We start from the raw sequence: 18,019 nt of genomic DNA on the forward strand, positions 1-18,019 counted from the left end.
TATTTATTTAAGAGTATATATGGTGAATTTCGAGATTTATCGATACCTATATAGAATTTGGGTATTTGACAGTGGAAGCCCTATAATTTTCCTAGAGTTTCCTACAGAGCAAATTACATGTAATTAACCATTGAATACTTGGTTATTTTCACTAGTATTTCACTAGGTGAAAGAGGTAAGTATTTCACTAAATGAAAAAAGTAACTACTATATTTCACAAGATGGAACAAGTAATTTTTCACTACATGAAGAAGTGAAAAAATAGACCAACTATTTCATCAGACGATGGAAGTAACTATTTCATCACATGAAAAGGTAAGTATTTCACAAGTAAAACAAGTTCTTATTTCGGTAGATGAAAGAAGTAACTATTTCACTAAATGAAACAAGTTCTTATTTCGCTAGATGAAAGAAGTAACTATTTCACTAAATGAAACAAGTTCTTATTTCGCTAGATGAAAGAAGCAACTATTTCACTAAATGAAACAAGTTCTTATTTCGCTAGATGAAAGAAGTAACTATTTTCCTATATAAAAGAAGTAATCAGTAGAATAAAAGAATGATTTCATTAGATGATCAAGAAACTACTTCACTAGATGAAAGAGATAATAATTTTACTATGTTTCATAATTTATTTGGGGTCCGCGATGACTGAGTGGTGTAGCGTTCACCTCAGGTGCGTGGGGTCCCTGTTTCGATTCTAACTCGCGCCAAGTTGGCTTTGCGGTGGACAACAAACCAGTGTATGTGGGTTTTTTCGGGGTTTTCTCACTTTCTTCATTGCACCAATTCATTCATTTTCATTACCACCGTCTCCTTATTGCCTACATGGCATATATCTAATCGTGGGACGTAAAACAGGCTTCTACACTGCTTCTATACTTCTATATATAAAATTTGCTTCTTTACCTGTTTTCTTACTTGTTAGTTATTAGCTGCGAAAAAGCAAGGACATGCATTAGCCGGTAAAATTATATTAAAACCATGCATATTCCAAATGGTGTCGGCTGAGGAAGGGTGAAGTCTGGTTGGTGAAACATTTCAGTCGAAGGCTCTGAATTGCACGAGAGAAGACAAGAAGGCGGAAAGAATAATGAGAAACGGATAAGAAATACGATGTTATACAAAGTAAGGTCATATATTAATTTTTAACTGTCAGCTTCTGGCATCAGTGGAGCCATCTGTATTCGATCAGAGGAGTTTCTTCAACATAACATGTGACAGAAACCTTTCTTTGAGGCGTATCTTAGGAAGAAAGGGGTGACACAGTTAGGAAGGCTTACTTTGTTCCTTCTTGTCTGAATGCTTTATGTCTTCGTTTGCAAGGCTTAGATCGATTAATCTTTCAGTGCGCCTATTAGCAGCATACAGCTTGGCAATGAAAAAACAAAAAGGAAGAGATCACAGTTTATATCTTTCTTGTGTGTTCTTCTATCTCATTTAAATATGATGAGAAAAAGATGTCATGTGTCAATCGGAGAAAAGGTTCAGATGTCTTCATTACCTTCGCGATGAAAGAAGTATTTCGATTCATTTCATGTGATAATTACAATTACTTTGAGGTACGGACGCCGATTTTTGCGGGCCATACGATGCCTCCATCACCCATTTTTTTTTTCTTAAGTTCAGCCAGAATCCTGAATATCCTTGCTTGGCTATCTGACAACGAAACACATACTTGCACGTTTCCCTACACTTCTTCGAAGCTGTACAGAAATTAGCACCGTTGCTATGAGGCATAACATATATAAATGCAGCATGAGGCACATGAGGCATAACATCATATAAACAATAGAAAGGGCTGAAATCTATTGCAATTCCATTGGATATAATTTATCGTTTCTTTCCAGCACCGAGGCTGTGTAAGACTGGATTTCAAAATGGGATTCAACTCACTACTCGGGTTAATTGCCGAAGAAGTGCCCCTACCAGGAATCGAATACAGGACCACGCTCTTCGTAACTGACTTGAAACAGTTTATTATATCTATTTCATATACCCCTGGTATACAAGAGAGATGTTAAACTCCAATCCTGAGTTGATTTTAGGAGATGGCTTGAGGGGCAAGTAGACGCTCATTTTAGTCATACATCCGATCATGTTCAATATGGATTACCAGTAATTTTGCTATACTAATTTTCGCACTCCTCTTCCTTCGCGTGTGTTGAAAGTTACTACCCTGTGGGAGAAATCTGAAATTACGACTGCTCCAATCAATCAGGATGGGAAAATAATATGAGTCTTAAATTTCTTGTAAATGTAAGGGGAAATACTTGAGTACTCGTGAGCAACGTAGTAGCTAACTCTCTCGTCTTTCGTGATAGCGGTCCTAGGGTTGGATTCCTAGTGGGGGCACTCACTCGGAAAGATGCAACAGCTTTTCCAGGCCAGCTGTCCTGAGTGAGGTTTTTCCTGAGTTTTCCTCATTCACACCAGATAAATGCCAGGATGGTACCTAACAATAGTCCCACAGGACGCTTCCTTCTTTCTCTATCCCTTTCTTCCTCTTCAATTCCCCAGGCACTGTGATCACTGAGGGGCGTCATCTCTCATACTTGTAACGGGCTAACATGACTATAGATGCCAAAAGCCCGGAAATCTAATTCCTAATCCTAATCCTGAAAGATACTTGAGGAAGTTAAAGAAAAAGGATTGAAACTAGTAAATACGCGTACAGGATTTATTTGTGTACTTGACAAGTGGATACTCGAAAATGGAACTTGTTTTCTCTTATTTCAATGTGTCTTTTTTAAAATAATTTATAAATAATTCAATATTTTCTTTATATAATTCATTATGTGTTAGTTAAGGTGCACATTGATTTAGGGTGTTAAAAGAGAACGTTTTATTCGGAAGTCAATAACTACTTCTTTTAATTACTATTTATTAGCAATTACGGTTAACTTTACCAAGCAAATCCTTTGACATAACTCAAGTAAGTAAAGGAATAAGGTTATACAAAAAAGAAAAAAAAAACTCTTGACATCCGGTCTCTTAAATAGTTATTTCTTTAGTGTGTTACTGTAAGACATATTAAAGCTCTTTAAAAAAAAAACAGTGGGATTGATTATAATAGAAAAAAATCTTCATTCATTTTAGCAATTTTTTATTGTAAATATATATTGCATTTATAACACAGCTGATCAACTGTCTCATTACTTACTTTTTACTCTTTACATTAACGTTTAACTCTCTTTTCCATGTACTTTATTTCCTTTATCGATTTAGCAAATTTCTATTGTAAGTATGTATTGCGTTTACAACACAGCTGATCAACTGTCTCATTACCTACTTTTTTTCCCTTACACCAAAGTTTAACTCTTTCTTTCATATATTTTTCTTCCTTCACTGATCTTAGTAAATTTTTATTGTAAGTATATATTGCATTGACAACACAACTGATCAACTGTCTCTTTACTTATTTTTTATTCCTTACATTAACGTTTAACTCTTTTTTTCATGTATTTTTCTTTTCATTGATCTTAGCAAATTTTTATTGTAAGTGTATATTGCAGTGACAACATAGCTGATCAACTGTCTCATTACCTACTTTTTATTCCTTATAGACTATTAACTTTTAACTCTTTTTCATATATTTCTCTTACAAATAGCAATTAGAAAAATATAGAAAAAAAACTTACTAAGTCCGAACCTCATTTTGGTGAATCGTAATTTAGGAAACAAAGGTCTGTATACCATAATATTTCCTATGTGTATTAAGCTCGGCCAGGCATATCACCATACCAAGTTCGTCAAGTTTCATTAATCGCGTTTTCCGTTGTGATTTTTATTTAATTATTTTTGAGAAATAATAAGTATAGGATGAAAATATGGAAAAATCCTGAAGTTTTTTTTAAAGCTTTTTAGAAAAGCCCTGGTTTCACTATCTTTTCCACTTAGAAAGTGACGGGGCTTTGTACCGAACAGTCAAGGACAGACGAACCATATGGAAGAAAGCTGCTTTTCAAGACCCTTTTACTAAATTCTATTGAGTAAACCTTCTTCCGTAAAGACCACCCCTCGTCTCTACAGAATCCTCCCCCTATTGTGTCGTGCTCTGTACTCCTCTCACATAACACCCCTCCTTTACACATGGACAATTGACATATCTCCAACATGGCGTCTTTCCTTCCTCCTCGACAACCATAAATATTACTTCCGTCCACGTTTTTTTTTTTTATCATCTATTCGATACGTTTCGTATCAGATATCTCTATATATAATTAAAATCATTTTCTCCTATTGTTCCCCCAGTTCTGTACTCATTATTTGTTACTAGTATCAAACGGAAATCAAATAGGTACAAAACTTTGATTAATTATCTCATGCGTTGCTTAGCACGTGTAAGAGAATAACGTGTTTTTTTTAACACATTAAATGAAAAAGAAATAATTAAATGTAATTGCTTTTAAAATCCACTCAATATTTATTTTAGCCCTAATCCCACTAACTAAAGTGCGTGCCATAATTTTTAAGGCTGACTTTTATTTAGAAATTAATTACAATTATGCAATTAGATATGTCTAAATTAAATATACAAATTTAGCATTGTTGATACGTAAATATCATGTAAATCAAGTGTAGTTAAGAAAAATGAAACGAAATTTTGTAGTTTAACATCCAACGATTGTGTTCTTTAGGCTAAACGAGACGAATCTATATAAATAATAATGAAAGTGACTATGTTTGTGATCTAATAACTCTTGAACCACCCGACCGATCTCGACCAAATTTTCAACATAGAAGTTCGAGCCTGAGATGTTTTTTTTATCATTTTACCTTGACGATGTAACTTAGGAGAGGGGTATATATATAAATGATCGAAAATGACTGATATTGGTGTCGAATTCATAGTGTTTTGGGTCCCTAAGTTTATTAGTGATTAATACGTTAAAAGAAATAATGTCTTTTAAATGGGAGTTTTATATTATTTTTCTATCTTTTCTGATATTGTATTTGTGTGTTCTTCATACAAATCCTACATTCAAACAAATGATGAAATATTCCTATTAGTTTTGTATTGAGTATTAAATATACGTGTCACCGTTAGAAGTATATGTGACACAATTAGAAGTACATGTGACACAGTTAGAAGTATATGTGATATAATTAAAGTATATGTGACACCATTAGGAATATATAAACAACCATTAGAAGTATATGTGACACCATTAGGAGTATTATGTGTCACCATTAGAAGTACATGTGACAGCATTAAAAGTATATGCGACAACATTTGAAGTATACGCATATGTGACACCTAGGAGCATATTTGTCACCACTAGAAGTATATGTGACATCATCAGGAGCATATTTGTCACCATCAGAATGAGATAAACAAAAAATAAATAAAATGTGCTATTTAATGGCGCATTTTTTAATTACATGTAAGCCTACTGTACATAAATAAATTTATCTCTTTCAGCGAAATAAAAATTATTATCGGTTATGATTTCCAGAGAACAACTGTTTATTTTAGCGCCACAATAAATGATCATAGGAAAAGAGCTTCATGAGGGTGTATATTTCACCAATTTCAGTGATCATATAACGTTAATTCTTAGCTTTACAAAAGATTTTCTTTCCTTGAAAACTACGCATAAGAATTTAGGCCTACAGCTACCCATACAATGTTATTCATTTCCATGAGAGCCATCGATTATACATTAGTTTTTTCATCAAACACTAAGCATATCGTATAACTTAAAGTAGTTTTAAGAACACGAAAAGTAATTCTTTTGAACATCTAAATGCAGATATACGTATGCATACGAACAAATAATTAAATGTGTGTAGATCTCTTAAGTATTAACGATTCTTTTCGTCATTCTAGAAGTAAGCTTATAGGAAGAAATGAGAAAGTAAAGACAGAGAAAAAGAGATTTGGAGTTCAAAAGAATTGTGAAAGATGTCTGCCGGCCATCCTATACTCTGACAGACGCCAGGAAAACGCTACAATTCCAAAAAACTCCAGCACAAGAGTGAGAGTTTGAGACAGAGGGGAAAGGGGATTACCGCCCGAGTTCCTCTTCGACTGTTAAGCCTCCCTGCTGCCAACAGCTTTCTCTCTCTCTCTCTCTTTCTCTCTCACTCACACATCTACACACACAAAGTATACAGAAACATAGAGAGGGAAGATTTTTGTCCAGTGAAGAAGTCCTGTTTATTTTTCCTGATACAAATTCAGTATTTCTCGTTAACATATAGACTCTCCAATTGCAATATTTACTACGTTTTAATCTATTGTTTTGGCGACGTCACATTATGTGCAGATAGATGCCTTTGAGAGATCATATTCTGTGGGGACTTAGTTTGTGATACGTTGTGATGTGTGTGAATGAAGCATGGCTTCATCTACGATGTATGGCATCTGCGCATGCTCCGTCGTCGTCGAAGAAGAAAATGAAGACGAATCAACAGCAAGTAAGTAAAAAAAAGTCCAAAACAAGTTTATTTTTTAAAAGTTTATTTTTCTTTAGTTTTTAAATAACATTATAACACTGTTGTTTTGAAAAATAAATATAAAAACTGGAAGTTTTAGACGTAATGATTAATGATAAGTAGTTTTTTAAAAGTGTTATTAAAAACAACATAAATTCATTCTGTAAGTACATGTGATGCATATCAAATTATTTTTTAAAAAAATTGTTAAGAATAATTTTTAAAATATTGTAATTTTAATAAAATCTTTGTTTTACATTTCAATTTAAAACAAAAAAGAAGTTTTAATTAAAGTTACAGATTACTATTATTGTATATTATTATTATTATTATTATTATTATTATTATTATTATTATTATTATTATTATTATTATTATTATTATTATTATTATACGTAACGTTATGTTTTCAATTTAAATATATTTTTCTTGTATCTGAAATATTAGTGAAATTGTTATGGTTAAATTGACTTATGCAATCTCAATTAATAGGAATTCAGAGAACGCACAGATTACAATAATACGTACTTAAAGGTTAGTACCATAGAAAATTCGCTATGGTACCAAAAATTAGTATCTTGAATTTTGTACTGACACAAGTATTTTTTAAAAAATCCTGAATTAACTTTATTTTACTATAGTAAGTTTTATGACCGTTACTGCTAAATGTTTAACATTTTCAAAGATACATCTCTCTCTCTCTCTCTCTCTATATATATATATATATATATATATATATATATATATATAGTGAGAATAAAGGAACGCTTATATTCTAACACAATTAAGCCTCTTTTCTAAGTTCACTCATTTTTTTTAAATTTTTAGTGAAAGAACAAGAAAAAATAATAGTGAGTCAAATAGTATCTTCATAACGTTATTATATGAGCTAATAATTCTTTTGATATGAACTAATAATTCTTTTAATATGAAGTAATAATTCTTTTAATATGAACTAATAATTCTTTTGATATGAAGTAATAATTCTTTTGATATGAACTAATAATTCTTTTGATATGAACTAATGATTCTTTTCACATGAACAAATAATTCTTTTCAACATATTTCGTACAGTGGATACCAAACAATTTTGATGTTCTAACCAGCGCATCTAAAGTTTTGGTCTATCAGAGAACGTTTGGAAATGGTTATTAATTTATTTAGCTACATACTTTCTATATTTTTTGTTGGCCTTATTTCTCATAATTTCAAAGTAGTAGTAGGGAATGACTACTGAGATAGGGAAAACTTACGGAAATTACATAATTGTAACATTAACGTAAATATTAATTTACTTGTCATTAATCATAGACTTCATTTGCTCCCACTAACATTATAAATAAAAATATGTCAACATATTAATACTATACAATTATATATTTATCTTTTTAAAAGTAATTTATTTTAAAGATTTTCAAATACGTCATATCAAGGTTTACTTAAACACACAGAATGCACTAATTTTGCTTTGTTTTTTTGCAGACATTTGCGCTATCTATTTTGCAGAGTTAAATTTAGTTAATTAGAAAAATAATACAACTAGTTATGTCGTGTACAGTAGAAGTAAGCGAAAGAATTTTATTTTTAATCAATTGTAGCAAATCTTTTCTGATTTCTGTTAACTCCAACTGTACCAAATCATTCTTGACCTGTTTTAATTTCAACATATCAGAGGAATTCTTAAATCTCAAATAAAATGTCCTCCATATTTCAAGAAAATAGTTGTATTTCTAAAATTGAAGTTACCCTGAAGTTTGAGAGAATTCGACCCTTTGCCCCCAGAATAATTTCAATCTCAAGCATACAGGGGTGTCATTTGGGGCTTCAAATAGGAGGCAATTGTCCCCCCTTGAGTTTGACATATATTGATCAATATAATAATAGTATACCAATAAAAATGCGAAGCTCTCTTTATATTGGAATTTTTTGATCCTCTTTCCTTTCCCAAATAAAATCTGGAATTATGTTACAGCCAAGCAGTAGGCTACATTAAGAAATCTTAGAAAACACATGCCATGTTTAATGAAAATCTGATAGAAGATGGAAATGAATCCACCTCCTTGCTTTTGACCAATCAAACAGAAGGAATTCTTACGTTTCAAAAAAAAAAATAATCCTGTACTTATTACAATCAGATATATTTTTGTTCTCAAAATGTATCGTGGAATTTCGGACAGACAAAAAGAGACACAAATTCATATTGAGTTAAATGATGGAAGGTCGTTAATGCTCACTTCATAAGATGCTCGATCTTATTGACGAAATAGAATGTCTATCTGTAGGAAAATAAATATAACATTAAAGTCGTTCAGTATACGAGTTTTAAAAAGAAAGTGAAGTTTATTTGTTTTCCATTTTTTTCCGAACCGGTACAAGAAGTATCTGTAACTTTTTTTTCGTTAAAATAACCCAGTAAGGTACGTATTTCAGAGAGTGTATCCAAATATGTTATGTAATTTTATAAGAAGTGTAATTAATATATTATGTCCCAAAATTATATAGAAGAAAAACTATAGGTATAGTACATAGTATGCACAAACGTATGCACCGTAGAGAAATATATATAAACATTTAGCATGTCTATTGAGAAGTAGTACTAGTTATTCAAAAAAATGTTAATTATTATTAATATATTTTATGTAATCAAGACAAATTTTGTAAATAATCCAGTTCTTTAATATCTAATCAGTACTACAAAAAACATTTAATTACAATTTTAGAAATATAAAAACTGAAGTAAATTTTTGCCAATAATATATCGATAACTAATAGTAGCTAATTTCGTAACAGTCAGTGAAAAAAAAAATATGTAGGGGATAAAATTAAATATATTAAAATATATTTGAATCCAAAATTTGTAATTAATTTATAAGAATTTTAAAACAAGTAGCATCTGTCACAAAAGAAATACTAATTCTCTTTTAGTACCTAACAAAATTCTTATAATTCAAATAAAAAAATATTCAAATAAAATTATTCAAATAAAAATTGTCGTCTTTAGTTAGAGATTTGTTAAACCAATTGAGTGTAGCTCATTAATTTTTAAATTAATTTTTTAACACACAAACTGCTTACTCAACAGAATAATTTTCTTATCCTGTTACGTCCATTGTTAACTAGATCATTAGTTAACAAACTTATTTATTAACGATTTATTTAAGAGTTATCAACAACATATATCGTTAACTTTTATCTTCATAAAAAATAAGACGACCAGATGTGTACACCGAATAATAACAATTTAACTATTGTCCGTTCTTCCCACGGGGTGAACAAGTATGTGGAAAGTATTTGAACCCGTTTCTCCCTTAGGATATGAACCCATTTCAATGAGCGCGTAATGTTAAAAACCAGCAGTCACACCTTCCCACTCCAATCTCAATCGAGGCTGAAGAATTACTGTATATTGTTATTTTGAGTAACACTATTCATCTCAGTCACCCGAAAACTATTCATTGAACACTAATTTCGATCGTTTGCGAATATTTTTTACATGTTATCTCCTACCTTTTTCACCCCATATCGATTATATGATAGAAACCTAAATTGGATCATGGACCACTTAAGTATTATTAAAAATCACCAATATTCGGTGCACAAATCAGGCAGAAGTTGGCCTCCAAACATTGTTACATTCAGTTATATTTATAAATATAGAAAATCCTCCTCCTCCTAAAATGGAAATTTCTAAAAATACTAGGGCATGTATTTCCATATTTGTAAGGGGGATACTCGCCCTATAGTATACCGGCTTTCCACATTTGACGAGCTCGCAAGACACTATATTTTTAGCAAAAAGTATTTGAACCCCCTATTTTTCTTAGGATACGCCCTCACGAAAACACTAATAAGTTAAAAGCCTAAGTTAGGCCATGATCCATTCATGTACCAAAAATCACCAAAATTGGTCCCTAAGAGGAATTGGCCGTCAAATAATTTTACATTTCATTTAAATATTGCTTAAAACCTACAAATTTTAACAAATAAATGTTTTAAGTCTTTGCAGATCATAGATCTTTAAATTGTGAGAATAACGTGAATTACGTGCATGGGAAATACATAGATGGTTTTATACAGTAATTTCTAGGATTATGCACTTTTAAAATAGAATAACTTAGTTTCCTAAAATAATGCTTTTAAAAAAAGGAACAACTGACACATGCTTAACTGTATGGTATATTGTATTATTTCATTGTAGAGGGAAAAAAGTCAAAATGCGTGTGAAATTTGGCTTATCAACATTTACTAGCTACCTCTATTTTATTTATTAATTCTTGTTTATTAACTATACTTTTTAAGTAATATTTAATTATTTGAAACATGTATTTATTAAATAATCAAGCTCCAAATATACTTACTGAAGCCATTTTAGATAAAATCATTACTAAATGCAACATAATGGAAATTGAATTTATATTAGTTTTGGCGTATTTTTGGATTTGGGGGCTAGAATTTTTAGCTTAAAATTCGTACTTTCTTGCTATATTTTCTGTATTTTTTTGGTGGTTTAGGTTAGGTTAAGTTGGGTTAGTTTAGGTTAGCTTAGGTTAGGATTTTTGGATTTCGAGGGATCAGAATTATTTAACTCAAATTCGTACTTTGATTCTATATCTTAAATGTTTTTGATGGTTTAGGCTAGGTTAGTTTAGTTTAGTATAGTTTAGGTTAGATTAGGTTAAGTTAGTACTTAGTAATTACAAATGGCGTATTTAAGGGGCTTTCGGGCTTAAGCCCCCCCCTGAAATTTTATTTACTATTTTGAAGTAAATGAAATATCTTACAGAATTTTCACATTTCCAGGAATTAAGTTAGTATAGCCCCCCTCGAAACAAAATCGTAAATACGCCACTGGTAATTACCTTTACGTAACGTCAACTCATTTCTCCTGTAAACATGTTTTTTTTTTAGCTAATTTTGCCCCACCCCCAGTTCCGAAACTATCTCATTAGTTGTTTTTTAAAAATATAGATATATATTATGCTGAATCCATCTCAAGTCAATATTCTCCTAGTGAGATCAGAGTCTCAACATCCAGCTTTGGGATTCGAACCCGAGATCTCTTTGTTACAAAACGCGGATAATAACTGTTGCCATTACAGCTGAAATATTTCAGTAAATTACAAGATGCAAAAACTAACTTATATTAGTTACACACTCGTATTTGTGCTAAAAGAGTTTTTAAAAAGATAATTTTAATTTTGAGAATTAATTTTTGATAGAAAAAGTAATACTTAATGACGGAAAGTAATGTTTCCGGTAATTTGACTAAGATACCCCAAGAAAATGATACTGTAAAATGTCTGTAAATAATACCCTCTTTCCACGTCACCCTCCAAACCCTGAAGAAAAAGCCAAGATTGAAAATGTTTCCCTTTCTTGACGAAGTGAAAATGTTTTCGTGCGAAGTCTTTAATGTTGAATCAAGATAACAATAATTCCAGATAGACTATCCCCTGTGTTTAATGGAACAAAACAGTATATATATGCATGGGTAGATATGTGTATAATTATAAGGTAGTGTCGACAAAGCCCTTAAACGCCAAATCGTTATTGCACTCTGATTAGCCATTAAAAGTCAGAACAATTTCCGTTACGACTACGACTTAATTAAGAGGAAATTAAATAAATTAAGTTTGTATTTGAACTTAAGGCTTTTTTTTTTTTTTTTAGTTCTTCGTACTCAGTACGTGAAGCAGACGAAATACTTTTTAAAAAAAGTTTTAAAAAAAGAATGATTATTTCCTGATGGCAAAAGTAACACATTTCCTCACACCTCAATATAGGAGTTATAACTGATATACAATATAAGCTTATAAGAACTTGAGAATTTTTAAAATAAAATATATATAGCAGTTTCATGTAAAATATGCTTACAAACTTTTGTGGCTCTGGTGCATTCGATTCTTGGTTTGATCCTAGCTCGTGCAAGTGTGCTTTGTGGTGGACAAACACCGTATGCGTGGGTTTTCTCAGGGTTCTCCCGTTTCCTGCCACTTTCTTCATTACACCAATTCATTCATTTCTCATCATCACCGTTTTCTTTAGTTTAGCCGGCATAACTGTGGGACGTAAAACTTAAGATTTCATTTCATTTTTTTTCTTAAAAACTGATAAGTTCGGGCTAAGAAAGACATAGTACTGTGAAGCTCAAAAGTGTATCAGAGAAAAAGCACCAAAATGTGTCACATAACATATTTTTGCTAATTTATTCGTTTTATGCATCCTTTTGGTACTTTACCTATTTACCATTTTTTAAATGCCTATATGAGACATAGAATTACAGCTTATTTGAGGGATTCAGTCTCAGTAAATAAGTTCCATTCGGGGAATCTCTTGTCTCTAAGAGAGTGACGTGAAGTATTCAGATGTTGAACAAGATTTTACACTTTTTTTTAACAAGAATTTTTGGAAAGATCCCAAAAATGGATCAAAAGATTGGGATCTCGACCAATAATTAGTTTTTGGATCAGGGGCCACAAAACTTTTAAACGGCCTCTAAATCGACTTTTTATATCTTTTACGGAATAAGCACATTATACTGAGTTAAGTGATATATATAAAGCTTGACATTATTAATGTTGGTCTTCTGCCCATTACTTATACAAAAATAAGTATTGAAACTAAAAATAAATAATTGTATTAGCCAACCAACCTATCTTGATATATGATAACACGTAATAACAACAGAATTGTTATTTTTCTTGACACATTCGAAGTGATATGGAAAACCACTTTCATACGTTATTTGTGAAACTCTTACGATCATAAATCAAGTTGCGTATATTACCGTCACATAATTGAAAATGTACTTATGTATTACATTATATGCTTATGTATTACTTATATATATATTCATTCTAACTATACAAAAAGTTGATAATAATATTAGAATGAAAAAAATAAAATGTATGTTTCTAGTAATTATTGTAACACATGTAATGTGTTTTCATTTAGTGCTATACAAGTAAGTTGGTTTGACAGTTAAAAGGATGGTTTTGCAATAAACTACTTAGTTTAACTTAATCTGGTAACTTACAAAGTGATAGTGCAATGAATGAGCGGAAGAGAGAAAGACAGTTAAATTTAACTCGAAAAAATATTTTTGTAGTACCTATAGGTATAACTCCTATAGGACACCATGTAGTTAAGCCTCATATTTTAGGTTAAAAAAATGTTCATACATTCGAAAAAGATCTTTGTTTGTGGCAATATTTGATTCTTTTTAATTTTAGACCTGGTAAATAAATATATAAAATAACACTGAATTTTAAAGCTTTATTTATTCATGTAATTATTTTGTTTTGTATTTTTGTTAATGTGGAAATATTTTCACCTGGAATCGAACTCATGACTACACGAATTAGATAAAGAAATACATTGACTATTCTTGAAATATATATATATATAAGCCTAGTGTTAGAATAGAGTATAAATAAATAAAATTTCACTCTCAGCAGGAAGATCCTGAAGTTGAATCCAGTATACCAAGAATTTTTGTTTTTAAATTTATAAAATCAAATTTTCAAATTCCGAAGTAAGTACTGTTCTTGTATGACAATAATAATAATAATAATAATAATAATAATAATAATAATAATAATAATAATAATAATAATAATAATAATAATAATAATAATAATAATAATAATAACAACATTACTTCTTTCCTTGTATGTCGAATTAATTGTAATCGGATTTTCAGTGTGAATTGGGCAATGAGTTCAATTTCGAACTCAATATCTTGAGGAAATTTGAGGAGTTATTTGAATTAACAAAGAAAATGACAAAAAAAATGCATTCAAATACCACAGAAAGAAATGATTATGACAAGAAAAGTGTCCTGACGGAAATTTTTACTATTATTACTTTCTGCTTTTTTTTTTTTGGCGAAAATATTTTTTTATACTAAAAGCAATCCTTTTTAGGAGAAAAATTTTTTAAAATAATACTTTTATTCACAAAAGTTCCCACTCATAAACTTGCAACCCGGGGATTATGGAGGCAAATGTTCCTGTCAAGTTTTGATGGTTTAACACTTACTTAAGCTTTTAGACAAATTCCACACGTTTCCAGCTAAAGCAGCACATATAGTATTGGTGCTTTCTGTCTGCCTAGACTACTGAACGTTTGTACCCTACGACAAACCTTTGTAAATCAAAAGAGATGTTTACTTTGTATTATTATTATTATTATTATTATTATTATTATTATTATTATTATTATTATTATTATTATTATTATTATTATTATTATTATTATTATTATTATTATTATTGCGTTGTTTTATATGAGAATTACCAATACTCTACTGTTCTCTTTAAGATGTATTGGAATTTTAATGACATAATTTCACAGATCCTCCTTCAAATAATGTTTCTTACCGCACGAAACTTAAATTTTAATAAAATGCAAATTCGTTTTCAAAAAGAAAGGAACATTTTACTAAACTTGAAGAAGACAACAGTTAAATAACATAATAAAATTCCAGTTCATTTCAAAGAAATCACGAAAATAATTTCCCAGATAAATGACTGATTGGTTGTTTTGAAATGTATTGTCCCTCTCAGCAGTGAGGCTTTATAAGACATGGACCTATAGCTTAGTATGGGATCCGAACCACATAATCTCCCACTGATAATTGAACCCGGAGTCTAGCACGTACGCTAACCATCTAGCTCTCAAAGAAGCTATATACGGCAATGGCTTAAATACACTCAACATTGTTAAGAGGTCTCATCAAGGCGAAATTAAAACGCCGCTAATTTTACAGTAATTATGTGATATCTTCAAATAGATTAAAGATAATCGAAAAGTGGAACAAAAGCTCGCTAGACAATATTATTTTACATGAGATACACCGTTATCACGACTCACTTATTTGCTTTTGAGTTCCAGCCATTTAGAAATCGGTATTTTCTCTCTTGTTTCTAAATGGCTACAAACGGAAAGCTACTAGGTGACTCGTGATAATGGTATCTCATGCAAAATAATATTGTCTAGGGCGCTCTTGTTTCATGTTTCGATTATTTTTTATCTATTTGAAGATATCATATTATTGCTGTAAAATTAGCGGTATTTTAATTTCGCAGTGATTAGGCCTCTTAAGTTAACTTGTAAAATAGTAAATTCGGACTGAATGTTAAGAGTTATTTAAAAAAAAAAAAACTACTTTTACAGAACTCACATTAGGAATCAAACCTATGACCGTGTTACCAATAGCCAATTTATCAATGAACCATTGTGATAGAAAAAAAAATACATTTTTTAAACATATACGTTAACTATCTGGTGGTGAAGATTAAAAAAGAACAACATTAAAATTATTTAATAGTTTTTCTTTTGATTACATACTGAAAAGATAAAATAGAGTGTTATTACCTAAATTAACGGATTGTTATAGAAACATAACCGAAAAAGAAAAATTAGACTCGGAAAACTGGAGAAGGGGGGGAGGGTAATATCAATTATACAACAACCACTTGTGTTATTATGATTATTTCTTCTTTTGTCATTTTAAGTGAGGAGGTTTTTTTTGTAAGGGGAGGAGGGAAGGAGGGAGAGGTTTAGAGGCAAGCAATCAAAACGGCATTATATAGAACTTTTGTGAACTGTCAACCAAGACTTAACTGTTTTACAAGAGCAAGAGGAGTGAGTCGTTTACGACTTTGGTGGTGTAATTTGATGGCCCATAAAAATGTGTGTTTTGAAGAAATTCCCGTAGTTATACCCGCAAAAGATATTTACTATATTGTGTACATATATATATATATATATATACGTCTATACATACATACATACATACACAGATTCTCTTTATGTTAAAAAGAAATAATAATTTTAAAAATATAACAAGGAAATGCAACAGATATAATAAACGATAATAACTATATTATTAAAAAATAATTGTTATCTTATTTTGTTCTATTTACTTTTTGTGTGTATTTTTTTTATCAAACCACCTTCGTCTTGTTTGTTGCCAAAACTTACTAAATAATTTAAATGCTTGTAAATGTTTATTTATTATTTATTTATTTATTTATTGAATACAAATCAATTGCTTGACTACGATCAAAAGTAAAATGCCACTTGTTTCGGAAAAGCCCAAGGAGTGGGTGGAGATAAGACTCCCCAATTACTAACCTTGACTTCTAGATTGCAGGAGGTGAGATTTATCCCCCAGGTTTACATTTTATAGGAGTTTGGTAAACCCTGAAATGCCTAGAAACAAAACATAATTCCTACCACCAACGGGATCTCTGACGACGCCGTAAGGTGGGGATGGGGCGAGCATCTCCTTCCGTAGCTGCGCCAACCCCCAGATACAAAGTATATTCTATTGTCAAGTGACATAAAACTATCCTTTTAGCTATCGTATATAAACAAGAATTTTAAGTATGATCAAAAAAATGGATCAAAAGATTGCTAAATTGCTCAATAATTAGTTTTTGGATCAGGGGCCACAAAATTTTTGAACTTTCCCTAAATCGAGTTTTCGTACTTTTTACGGGATAAGCACATCATACAAAAGTAAGTGATAGTTTGGGTTTGGCTACACTATATGTAGCTTTCCAGATATAAGGCGTACAAAAATTGTTTTTGATTGAAATATATTGGATCTTTTGATGCATTTTTGGATCAGGGGCTTAAAATTTTTGAACGGCCCTAAGTCAAGTTTTCGTATTTTTTTACGGAATAAGCAAATCATACTGAGTTAAGTGATGGTTTGGATTTTGCTATAATATATGTAGTTCTGCAGGTATAAGGCCTACAAGAAAAGTTTGACTGAAATATAATGAATCTACCTCCCAATAATTTCTCTGTCCCCTCGTTTGACCCCCATAAAATTAAACGGAAGTCGTCATTGCCAGAGATTGAACCCAGTTTGCCTATTTAGTAGATAGGCGCGGCTCTCTACTCTCTTTCTTATTATAAATATAAAATAAAAAGTCATGATTATAATTTTGAAATAAATTTGAACAACTTGATAATAGAACTAGGTTAATTTTTAGCCGTCCTTGTTCAGCTAAACGAAAACCCATACGGAATTTACTAAGTTGCGGAATAGCTTTTAGAAGGACGAATAATATTTTTCAAGCAACCTTCTGCGAGAATAAAGATGTCTGCGGCGTCTTTCTTTTTTCCTTTTATTTAATTTGGGTTTGTTGACTTTAAAAACAAAGACATTCGTAGTGGATGGCACACAAGTTGCTTTAACCCACAGCAAGGGGCCGGCCGGTTTTGATGCTTTCTCGAAGGCCATTTGAGCCGAAGAAGTGAGGCGTTGTCCCAATGAACACGTAGACTGGTTTCAACGGTAGACATCATGCAAAGGCTCACGCACAATCAAATCAAGAGGCTGTTACAATATTAGACTTTTAAACATAGGTGAACCAGCTTAGAATGTAATTAATACATTGAACATGTATTTAGTAGCTTAGACATACACGTGCAGAAGAAAATACGTATTTTATTAGAGTAAACAAAATATATCAGAGATACTTCTGCACAAAAGAAAATTTATTTTATTAGAATATTAGAAATACTATGCACAATAGAAAATGTATTTTATTAGAATATT

The 18,019-nt window shown here is 30.9% G+C and overlaps 1 long non-coding RNA gene across 3 annotated transcripts in view; it reads left to right on the forward strand.

The window, feature by feature from the left end:
- Positions 1–6,098: 6,098 nt before the first annotated feature.
- Positions 6,099–18,019, forward strand: part of LOC145678877 (uncharacterized) — a 116,919-nt gene continuing 104,998 nt past the window's right edge. For all 3 annotated transcript variants that reach the window (XR_014130477.1, XR_014130478.1, XR_014130479.1), the window contains exon 1: positions 6,099–6,423. This is a non-coding gene — a long non-coding RNA (uncharacterized LOC145678877). The remainder of the gene's footprint in view (positions 6,424–18,019) is intronic.

This window comes from Thermobia domestica, chromosome 2 (genome assembly GCF_964235325.1).
Source record: "Thermobia domestica chromosome 2, izTheDome1.hap1.1, whole genome shotgun sequence".
Lineage (NCBI taxonomy): Eukaryota > Metazoa > Arthropoda > Insecta > Zygentoma > Lepismatidae > Thermobia > Thermobia domestica.